This window comes from Tupaia chinensis, unplaced genomic scaffold, assembly GCF_000334495.1.
Source record: "Tupaia chinensis unplaced genomic scaffold, TupChi_1.0 Scaffold000117_2, whole genome shotgun sequence".
Taxonomy (NCBI): domain Eukaryota; kingdom Metazoa; phylum Chordata; class Mammalia; order Scandentia; family Tupaiidae; genus Tupaia; species Tupaia belangeri.
In genome coordinates this window covers 8,081,984-8,094,258 of record NW_006159583.1, presented here as the reverse complement: position 1 = coordinate 8,094,258, position 12,275 = coordinate 8,081,984, and the positions used below count along the sequence as shown (strand labels likewise).

The 12,275-nt window shown below is 40.9% G+C and overlaps 1 protein-coding gene across 2 annotated transcripts in view; it reads left to right on the top strand.

Annotated features, from left to right (window-relative positions):
• ALDH8A1 (aldehyde dehydrogenase 8 family member A1) overlaps positions 1-12,275 on the top strand; it is a 38,456-nt gene that overhangs the window by 24,756 nt on the left and 1,425 nt on the right. The window lies entirely within an intron of this gene.

The window sequence follows — 12,275 nt, the reverse complement described above, 5'->3', positions numbered from 1 at the left end:
GTCAACAACGGTCCCTAGAACATCCATGGGGGACCCATAGTTGTGGATGATTACACCATTGTGGAGTGAGATTCACCAGGGGCAAGAGGCTTCCTTATTCTCTTTTACCTGGCTATTCTGCACACTAGGGCTATATGTCTTCCCACACATATCTCTGAATGACTGCTGATCACTCCCTTTACCATGCTCCTGAGTGTTTCCTGAGAAGCAGGAAGTAGCTAGAGCAAAAGTTAATTTCGAAGAAGTATCTTCCAGTAGGCACCAGCGATACAAAGGTCCCCTTTGCAATTCACCTACTCACCTGAGATTCAAAATTTTTCTGTATCAACTCAAATAAACTATTTTTCTATTTGAGGCACTGCCATAATAAAACTAAGTTACCCAGTAAGGAGAGCTGTATCCGTGAAGCAAGTCAAAGTAGTTTTCTTTTATGTCTTAATTGATGATTTGTGGCCCCCTCAGATATACACACTGTTGTCGGTGTAAGAGAGAGAAAAGAGACAGAGACAGAGACTGAGAGAGACAGAAATTGATTGCACACATTGAGTCATATCGGTAGTTATGGCTTTTATTTGTCATACACTAAATATTTGTCCCCTGTCAAGCAGCATAATGGGCTTGACAGACTTAACGTGTTGTAATTATGATGGCCTTTAATATGATGCTTTTGATGCTCAGCATGTCTCTGTATGGCTGCAGGAACTCTCTCTCAGCATGCACTAAGCATAAATGTGCCACTTAGAAAATTTAATGTTTAATATCGTGATGGTCTATAAAATCCTCGGTGTAGATTGCGTGTTTTATGCGTTTATGAAATGCAACATTGGCAAGGCCCATTCTCTCATCTTAAAAAATCATCATGGGGGAACCAGCAGTTAGCGTAATGGCTATGTCGCTGGACTCCCACGTAGTCGACCGCGGTTCACGTCCCGGACCCGGTGGCTTAAAACTCACGCCGGGCGCGTGTGCGTGCGTGCCCAAGATCCCGAGAGGAGAATGGAGGGGAAGGGATTGCGGCGTGACCATCCCCCCTGGGGGGTGATTTCTCGCTTTCTGTCTCTATGTCTCTCTCTGTCTGTCTGGCGAGCGCACGTGCCCTACAGTGAAAATCTCTCCAAAAAAAACCAAAAAAAAAGATCTTAAAAAAAAAAAATCATCATGAGAACCCTCTCTTTGACCTGCTGTCCTGTCCTGAGCTCCTCTGCAGGCCCACCTGTAGGCGTGTCTGCTCTCTCTCAAGTAACCTCAGGTTGACTAAATTGCCCCATGTGGGCAGTAGAGCCACTCTCTACTGAGTCTTGCTTCCCTTCAACAGAACAGTAATCAAGGCCAACACATAACCCTAGGTATCCCATTTGGTGACTTCCCATGACAATGAGAAGCAGCCTGATGATGTCCAAGAGGAGGTGACTTAAAACCTTGTAGTATTGAACTCTGGACTTGTCGCTACCATTAAGCTGGCCTGAAACTGCATCTTGTATGCTGTGATGATGTTCAATGAATGAATGCAAAATAAATAATTAATATTAAAAAAAAAACAAAAAAACAAAACAAAATCCTTGTTCTCACATGCTGCCTTTTTTTCCCCCACCAGAGCTCACATGCATTTGCTGGAAAGAGAGAGAAAGTGATAGTCACCATTCAATCTCTTCTCCATTTCTCCTTTTAGAATTTTGGATTTTGAGGCATGCACACACACACACACACAGCACACCTGGTGTGTTTCTCAACTTGCCAGGTCTGGGACTTGAACTGTATGGTTAACTGAATGGAATTCAGCTGCCTTATCCACCACACCACTGCCCTTTAAGGATGAGTCTTGAATCCATGGTGATGTTTCCAATTTGGCTAACTTACTATTGGCTATGAAGTATCACATTATATATGATCATCCCATCTTGCTCACGGTCAAAGCCCAAGTCTTTTGAATGACCTGCTAGGCTTTTGCTATAGGGCGCGTGTGCTACGCGCTTGCCAGACAGTCAGAGAGAGACAGAGAGACAGGAAGTGAGAAATCACCCCCCAGGGGTGATGGCCACGCAGCAATCCCTTCTCCTTTCTCCTCTTGGGATCTTAGGCATGCATGCACATGCGCCTGGCATGAGTTTTAAGCCACCAGGTCCGGGACGCGAACCGCAGTTGACTATGCGGGAGTCCAGCGACATAGCCATTACACTAACTGCTGGTCCCAGAACATCTATGATTTGTTCCCTGTTTCCTCTGTGACCTTCCCTTCTCTCATTGTACTGCTGCATTCAGGCCTCCCTTTTCTTCCTTGAAAATGCCAGGCATGTTCCTGCTGCTTGGCCTTTGTTTTTGTTGCTAACACTGTCTGGGAAGCTCTTCCTTCCTTTGTTCTCTTGGTTCTCTCTCTGCCCTCCTTAGATCAAATGTCAGTTTGTGAATGAGTGCTTTCCTGCCTACCTTATGTAAAATTGCACCCTTGGAACTTCCTGTACTTTTTTGATGCTTGATTTCTCTTCATGGTTTTTTATTCCACCCAACACACAGTGTGTTACTCATTCCTTTACTCTCTTCCCCTGACAAGAATGTAAGCTGTGTGGTTAGTTTTATTCACTGCCGTATCTGTTAAACTCTAGAAAAGCACCTGCAATGTAGTAGGTGCATAGTATTTGTTGGCCAAGTGATTGAATTAAAACTATATCATATGTTTCAGTTACCATATATCCCCCAAACTTAAGATATCCATTGTCCTTCTATTCATTTTGATCTTTGGCTTAAGCTACCTGGACATGGGTCCCAAATATGCTGGTCCTGGCCATCTCTCTTGCCATGAGAGAGTGACTTGTCATCAACTCTCTGAAAGGAAACCCGAAATAATCACACAAGCACACAAACACACAAAACTCAGTCTCTTTCCAAGAAAACAGTTGAAATACACAAGCATAAATTACCTAGTAGCACGATGACAAAGGGACTATACAGACATTAATAAGCCTTTGAGGTTTTGTTTGAAACTTCACTTTAATTATTCATCTTTTCATTGGTACCAGATTGGTTATTTCAGCTTTCCAGGTAGCTTTAGTATTGAATTATAGCTTCTTAAACACCTCTGGCTAAATATGAATGTTCAATACCTCAGTATTACAGACAGCCAACGTTTTCATGCCAATTAAGAAATTTCAAAAAATACAACCAAATTGTCCAAATTCATTTGAGATTTTTACAACATAACCATAAATGCACAAGCAAAGCAATTTTTGCAGGTCAGTGTTTCTCCAATATTGTCGCATTTTCTCAAGAACCAACATTAAAAAGTATCAAAATTCTGGGACCCGCAGATGGTGGAATGGTTATGTCACTGGACTCCCATTTAGTTGACCACAGTTCAAGTCCCTGACCCAGTGGCTTAAAACTCATACTGGGTGCATGTGCGTGCGTGCCCAACATCCCAAGAGGAGAATGGAAGAGAAGGGATTTTTGCATGGTCATCCCCCTGGAAGGTGATTTCTCACTTTCTGTCTCTCTGGTGAGCACAAACACCCTATATCAAATATCTCTCTAAAAAGAAAAGTATAAAAATATTATAATTAAAACAAATTTTAGGAAGCTGGAAGGTGGCGTGGTGGTTGGGGCACATGGCTGGCTTGGTATGAGTCCCAGACCTGGCAGCTTGCTTTCTCACTTCCCCTTTCTCTCTTTCTGGTCAAATTAGGGGGAAAAAAGGAAAAAAAAAGAAACAAGTAATAAATAATATTAAAATAGATCATTCTTAAAACAAAACAAAAACATATTCTAGTTGGGGGGACAGCAGGTATGTGTGCATGCATATATGTACAAAATCCCAGAGGAGAATGGAGGAGAAAGGAGTGTGGCATGGCCATCCTCCTTGACGGGGGGATTTCTCACTTTCCTCTATCTGTCTCTCTCTGGTGAGCACATGTGCCTATAGCAAAAACCTAAAAAAAAAAAAGAAAGAAAAAAGAAAAATTGTCCTTCTATTCATTTTGATCTTTGGCTTAAGCTACCTGGACATGGGTCCCAAATATGCTGGTCCTGGCCATCTCTCTTGCCATGAGAGAGTGACTTGTCATCAACTCTCTGAAAGGAAACCCGAAATAATCACACAAGCACACAAACACACAAAACTCAGTCTCTTTCCAAGAAAACAGTTGAAATACACAAGCATAAATTACCTAGTAGCACGATGACAAAGGGACTATACAGACATTAATAAGCCTTTGAGGTTTTGTTTGAAACTTCACTTTAATTATTCATCTTTTCATTGGTACCAGATTGGTTATTTCAGCTTTCCAGGTAGCTTTAGTATTGAATTATAGCTTCTTAAACACCTCTGGCTAAATATGAATGTTCAATACCTCAGTATTACAGACAGCCAACGTTTTCATGCCAATTAAGAAATTTCAAAAAATACAACCAAATTGTCCAAATTCATTTGAGATTTTTACAACATAACCATAAATGCACAAGCAAAGCAATTTTTGCAGGTCAGTGTTTCTCCAATATTGTCGCATTTTCTCAAGAACCAACATTAAAAAGTATCAAAATTCTGGGACCCGCAGATGGTGGAATGGTTATGTCACTGGACTCCCATTTAGTTGACCACAGTTCAAGTCCCTGACCCAGTGGCTTAAAACTCATACTGGGTGCATGTGCGTGCGTGCCCAACATCCCAAGAGGAGAATGGAAGAGAAGGGATTTTTGCATGGTCATCCCTCTGGAAGGTGATTTCTCACTTTCTGTCTCTCTGGTGAGCACAAACACCCTATATCAAATATCTCTCTAAAAAGAAAAGTATAAAAATATTATAATTAAAACAAATTTTAGGAAGCTGGAAGGTGGCGTGGTGGTTGGGGCACATGGCTGGCTTGGTATGAGTCCCAGACCTGGCAGCTTGCTTTCTCACTGCCCCTTTCTCTCTTTCTGGTCAAATTAGGGGGAAAAAAAGGAAAAAAAAAGAAACAAGTAATAAATAATATTAAAATAGATCATTCTTAAAACAAAACAAAAACATATTCTAGTTGGGGGGACAGCAGGTATGTGTGCATGCATATATGTACAAAATCCCAGAGGAGAATGGAGGAGAAAGGAGTGTGGCATGGCCATCCTCCTTGACGGGGGGATTTCTCACTTTCCTCTATCTGTCTCTCTCTGGTGAGCACATGTGCCTATAGCAAAAACCTAAAAAAAAAAAGAAAGAAAAAAGAAAACCATATTTAGTTAAAAATACCACTCATATTGCTTTTATATGTCTTCCTCAATTTCAAACTTTTGTTTCATTTTGCTGATTCCTATAGGCTTCATTACTTATAAAATGAACATAGAATTTAGCAAGTTTCAGTATAAAAATATTTCAGTATAAAACAGGAAACTTATTCTCTAGAGAACACTGTGTCTGAGAGTGACTCCATTGAGAAGAGCCAAATTACCTTCTTTTTGCAGGTTGGTGGCTAGGGCCCAGTGACACTGACCCCCAGCAGGCAGGGGCTGGGTCTCATGGAGGAGCAGTGTCTGGGGTCTGTAACTGATTCTTACCTACTTGGAATTGGTTTATGATATTCCTGCCCAAGTGAGTCACAGGAGCTTAGCGGCTGCAGACTGAGACTCACTTGGGGGCAGTTGGTAGCAGAGATCTCATTTCGCAGGTGCATGAACCGGTAGCACTTGCACACAGGTAGGAAGAATGTCCTACCTGAGGACTCTGGAGGCTCTCTGCTGGTCTCCTACCACAGCTCAGCTCCCCTTGTAGCTTTCAGCAAACAAGCAACCAAGTTCTTATCTACGTCTAGACTAAGACCTTGGAGCTTGGTTTCCCTCAGATTCACCTCATCTTGGCCAGGTCTAAGAGGTATGCTCAGGGAAGCAGGGACAGAGGATGCTTTGCTGTGCTCGGTCACAGTAACTCCTGGAGAAGAGTCTTGTGTCAGAGCTCCTAATATCTTTCCAACTATTTTCATCCCTCACATCTACCTAAAGTAATAGCTTTGCCTCAACTTAGTACTGATATTACACATCACACCAAAACACACACACACACACACTCAATCATTATTTATGTATTTATTTAGACCGGGTCTTACCATGTCTTTCCTTCTGTCTCAGCCTCCCAAGTAGCTAGGACTATGGCCTGGGTGAGCCCCATGCCCAGATTTATTTTTTTTTAATTGCCAGAGGGTGCCGAGGGTGTATGTGCTCACCAGTATTGGAGATGACGGGAATCAACCTCCAAGTGGGGCGTCACATCACAGTCCTCTTTGCTTCATTTCTCCATTCCTCAGCATATGCCCAGCATGTTCCTCAAGCCACCTGGGTCAGGACTTGAACTGTGATGGGCCATGTGGGATCTGGCTCCCTATACATGGCACTTAACTGCTGCACTATGGGCTTGCTCACATACAGGTTTCCTTTTTTTTTTTTTTTTTTGGGGGGTTTTTTTCTATTGTGCTCGCCAGACAGACAGTTAGAGACTGAGAGACAGAAAGTGAGAAATCACTCCCCAGGGGGAATGGCCACGCCACAATCCCTTCTCCTCCATTCTCCTCTCAGGGTCTTTGGCACGCATGCACATGTGCTTGGCGTGAGTTTAAGCCATGGGGTCTGGGACTCCAACTGCAGTCGACTATGTGGGAGTCCAGTGACATAGCCATCATGCCAGCTGCTGGTCCTGATATTTGCTTGTTTTAAGGCTAGAAACACTGGCAGACCCTGGACATGGTGCCATGCACTTCGAGACTTACAGAGGTAGTGAGCTCCTAGACAGGGGTGTGACTTCCCACATTCCCAGGGATCCCAGGGGATGCACAGTAAGCCACAGATGACTCTATCCTCAGGGAATAAAGAAAAGGCTTCCTTTGCTTTTTCATAGGTTTGTTTTGTTTTCTTGGTTTTTGACCTGAAGACGCCAATAACTAGAGAAAGAGAATTCTTGAGTGTTAATGATGAGACTGGAGGAAACACAGAGGAAATTCATGGATGGATCCCATAGTAGGGCTAGCCTTTAGGCCTAAATAAGGTCCACTCTTGAATTTCTGTATTCCCTTTTGTCAGAGAAAAATCCCAACATATAGAGTAAGGGACATCTCTGGGACACCCAATGGCATGGTAATTTAGGTGGCTATATCCCACATGGCTGATAGCATAACTGAGTCCTGAACCCTAGTGGCTTGAAAAACATTCCAGGTATGTGTGCGTTTATGCCCAAAATCCTGAGAGGAGAGTGGAAGAGAAGGAATTGCAGCGTGGCCATTCCCCTGGGGAGGTGATTTCTCACTTTCTCTTTCTCGTGAGCATGTGCCCTAATACAAATTTAAAACCAAGCCAAAGCAAAGCGAAACAGATGAGGGACATCTCTGGGGTCTCTTCAGAGATGTGTGTCAGATCACACAGTGTATCATGGGCACCATCATCATCCCATCACCAGTAATAGCTGCCAATATTTAAAAGACATACTATGTGCTAGGAATTATGATGAATTTTTTACATACACAATTTTATTTCAACCTTTTAAGAACACTGTGAATAAGTGAGTGTTATTCCTATTTGTCACTGGAGGAAATTGAAGCATAAGACATTTCAAAGCCCTCAGCTAGTAAGTGCAGAACTGAGACTCAAACACAGTTGGCTCCTGAGTTTATTCTTTTTAACCTCTGTGTTCTGATTTTATGTCCCAAATTACTAAGTATTAACTATTCTTTCCCCTTAAAAAAGTTTAATAATAATAATAATTTTGTGCACTTAAAGCATGGTTCTAGTTACAGGTTGTTTTTCAAATTTTATTGGAAACCTCATTCCTTGAGGGTAGCGTATTATTCTATCATCTGGCCTACTTTCTCTAGAAAATAAATTCAATTTAGTGTGAGTTCCTTTATGTATTAAATATTTGAGTAAGTTCACAATTTGAAAGCTGACATTTCCCTTCAGATTTTATTGGCTAAGAGCTTCTTGGAGAGAAATCACATAATCTCACTTACATGTGCTCATCTAAAGCCAGCTCCCTCCTGGCACTGTTCTGAATCAAGAACTAAAGTCCTGGGCTCCTGTATTCCAAGCAGAGCCTCTGAAAATCATCACCTTGATGTCCCCTGTTCACAGATGTCATAAAAAGTGTCTGAAAGCTAGAAGCCTGGTCCAAGCTTGTCAGGCAAACAAAGAGATTTATTCAATTTTTTAATAAATTGTTTTATTTAACTTTATTTATTTACTTACTTATTTACTTACCTTTGATCAGAGAGGGATAGCATGAGAAAAAGAGAGTGAGAGAACAAATCTCCAGGTCCAGGACTTGAACCATGGGGTCAGCCATGTGGGAGTCCAGCACCCTTAACCACCATGCCACCCGCTGGCCCTGAGATTTATTCAAATTAAAGCACGAGGATAGGCCACCCAAGAGCAGATACTTCGGAAGACTGTAACTGATGCTCCAATATGGCAGAGGTTGGGTTTTGTTTTGTTTTACATTCAATCATTGTATATCTTTACAGTGTACAAAATGATTTTTATTTTAAAAGGATTATTCATCTAATTTTATTTATTTATTTATTTGACCAGAAGAGACAAAGAGAGGGAAAGTAAGAAAGCAACCTCCAGGTCCAGGATTTGAACTGTGGTCAGCCATGTGGGAGTCCAGCACCCCACATGGCCTGCCAGCCCCAATATGGTTTTTCTAAGCATGCATGTGTGCATGTCAGTCAAGTCACAGATATTACATATATACCATTTTCAACAGGTAACTTGACATTCTTGTATTCATTAAATGTTTTTTCCCTGAGGCCCTCCCTGTCAACCCCTACTATCCACCTTTTCCTATGTAGTTACTGGATCTACACTTGCCCTCCACAAAAGGAAGGGTTTTGTTTGTTAAGTTTTTTTTTTTAGAATTGTTTATTTAATTTTATTTATTATTATCATTTTTAATTTTGCTGTAGGCCATGTGCACTTATAAGGGAAAGTGAGAAAGCAAGTTACCAGTTCTAGTCTGTGGTCGGCCATGTGGGAGTCCGGCGCTTTAGCCCCTGCACCATCTGCTGGCCCAGAAGAAAGATTTGGTTTTTGTTTCTTAGTTTATTTAACTTTATTTATTTATTTATATTTATTTTTAAATTTGACCTGAGGGGGCAGAGAGAGAGAGAAAGTAAGAAATCAAGCTATCAAGTCCGGGACTTGAAACATGGTCAGCCATGTGGGAGTCCAGTGCCCTTAACCTCTATGTCACCTGCAAGTCCCAGAAAGGTTTTTAGTAGGGAAAATTGGGAAAAAGGAGAATAACAAAAGTTTGCTTTTTCTTAAGAACTCACACACTGTTTCATAAAAACAGCATGAGTTTCTAGTTGGCTTTTCATATTTCCACATATGTGTTAGTAGCATAGCTACAAGCAGGAGGTGGGATTAAATGAGCAGTCCACAGTCTACGGTAATTCAGGGGACTTCGACTTTATGTCAGCGGGTCAATGAATTTTTTGTTAAGATGTCCTTGAGTGATTTCTTCAGACAGGTATGTGGGGAACATAACTGAGTCTTCATACACTTCATTCACCCAGAGAGCTGGGGCCAGGTTTCATCCAGTTCTCTTAGTTTTCAGCTAATCTTTCATTCTCAAGGCCTTATACTGGTTAACACACGATTATTTAGTCCAAATCTACTTAGATGTCTAGGACAACAATCTTTTGTGCCACGGCCCAAAAATATGTAAGTTAGTTTACAGGCCAAAAAATTCCAGCCAGTCTGTGGGAGAGTCTTCTCGATTCCCTAAAAATTGAAAGATGTTAGCAGTTATATCTTATATTCTAAGTCCGCATACCTCTCAAGGCTCAGTAAACTCAAATGCTTTACTATTTCTTTGTTTTTTAAAGAATTATTTTATTTAATTTTACTTATTTATTTATTTTTAATTTGATAAGAGACAGACAGAATGAGAGCAAGAACTAGAGCGAGAGCGAGAGCGAGAGAGAGAGAAAGTGAGAAAGCAAGTCGCCAGGTCCAGGACTCAAACTGCAGTTGGCCATGTAGGAGTCCAGCATCCTTAACCACCACGCCACCTGCCAGCTCCCTCCAACGCTTTACTATTCTTATGTCCAGTCTCATACAGGGTGCCCCCTTTGGGAATATTTTTTGGCTTGTTTAAAAATAATTTACTTAATTTGATTTATTATTATTATTATTTTAAATTTGCTATAGGGCATGTGTACTCACCAGAGAGAGACAAGAGAGAGTTAGAGAAAATAAGAACACAAGCTACTAGTTTTTGGACTTGAACTGTGGTTGACCATTTGGGAATCCAGCACCTTAACCACCATGCTGGCCTTGGGCATCTTTTATTTAATAACTAATATGGGGGTGCTGGCAGGTGGCGTGGTGGTTAAGGTGCTGGACTCTCACAGGTTGGGAACCTTGTGGTTCGAGGTCTGGACTTGGTAGCTTGCTTTCTCACTTTTCCTTATTTTTTTTCTCTCTCTGGTCAAATTTAAAAATAAAAATAACAAAATTAAATAGATAATTCTTTAAAAATATTAATGTGGTTGGATTGTTTCAAAAGGAGCAAGAAAATAGGGGGAAAGAGAAAAACAGATTTACATCAGTCTATCCTCACCAACTAGAATAGAGAAGGTTCTGGAAAAGCTTTGAAATCATCATGGATGTTGGGGAGGAGGTTTACTGGAGCAGACTTCAAAAGTTCACAAAAAAATGGAATTAAAGTATGAGTTTATTTTGTCACAAGAATATTTGAAACCCAGACCAGCAGATGGCACAATGTTTACATTGCTGGACTCCCATGTAGTTGACTGTGGTTAGAGTCAAGGACCCAGTGGATTAAACCTCACTCCAGGTGCATGTGCTTGTGTGCCCAAAATCCCGAGGGGAGAATGGAGGAGAAGGGACTGTGGCATAGCCATCCGTCCAGGGGGTGATTTCTCACTTTCAGTTTCTCTGTCTCTTCAGTGAGGGCACACGCCCTATAGCAAAAACCTCTCAAAAAAAGAAAAAATTTGAAACCCGTGTATAGTTTTCTCATAATATATATTTTCCATAAACTTTTTGCACATTGCATGTATCAATCTGTACCAGATGTTCTACTTATTAAAAAGTCTTGGGAACCAGCAGTTAGCGGAATGGCTATGTCGCTGGACTCCCACATAGTCGACCGCGGTACACGTCCCGGACCTGGTGGCTTAAAACTCACGCCGGATGCGTGTGGTGCATGCCCAAGATCCTGAGAGGAGAATGGAGGAGAAGGGATTGCGGCGTGACCATCCTCCCTGGGGGGTGATTTCTCGCTTTCTGTCTCTATGTCTCTCTCTGTCTGTCTGGCGAGCACACGTGCCCTATAGTGAACAACCTCTCCAAAAAAAAAAAAAAAAAAATCTTCAACTCCATTGCTTAAGTGTTCTACAAACTGGAAGCAAAATTAACACTAGAATAGCATCTTCGTTTTACATGATAAATAAACTTAAAGCTCTGCATTAAATATAGATCTGCAATGGAACCCTAATCTAGTAGTGAGGCAGGATTCTCAAGCAGATAAATAAGTAGGATTCAAACATCATTTCAAATGTATCCTGCCTTTGGTTTACTACTTGACTGCTGTTTGATACTTCCAATTTTTAGGACTATTTTCCCACTTTTCTTATGCTTATAATGCTTTTCAGAGGTAGAAAAGTATATCATTGTAATTTTAATATTTCCACATATAAATATGCACTCGTGTGAACTGTATGAAAGTTCATGAAAAATGTGTATTAGGAAACATTATGCAAGGATTTCAAAATGTTTTGCACCAAAATAAACTTGTACTTTAATTCCATTTTTTATGAACTTTTTGAAGACCCCTGTCATATCATTAGTATGAGTTATTTCTACAGTCATTATTAATCGATGTCCATTATTGTCTCTAAGTCACTGTTATTACATAATTTATTTCCTATTATATCTAGCTATACTATATTACCTAGATATACTTTCAGAGTAATGAGACTAGAAATAAATTCTGGAAGCTCAGCTGAGAACAAATATTGAAAAGTTTCCTGTTTTTCAACTAAGTCTTACACATTATTCACTCTGCATTTTCTGAAATAAATGCAGTCCCCCGCCCCCCCCCAAAGGAGAGAAATACTCTTTTGTGTATTTAACGACAAAATATACCTGAGTGTGAATTCTGACTTTACTGTTAGCTGTATGGACCATTTACACTTTCTGAGGCTCAATTTTATCATCAGCAAATAGGGAATAATAACAGATAAAAATAGCTAATAGAGTTTGGAGAGACTCCAGTAAGAATGTATGAAAAGCACTTATCTGAG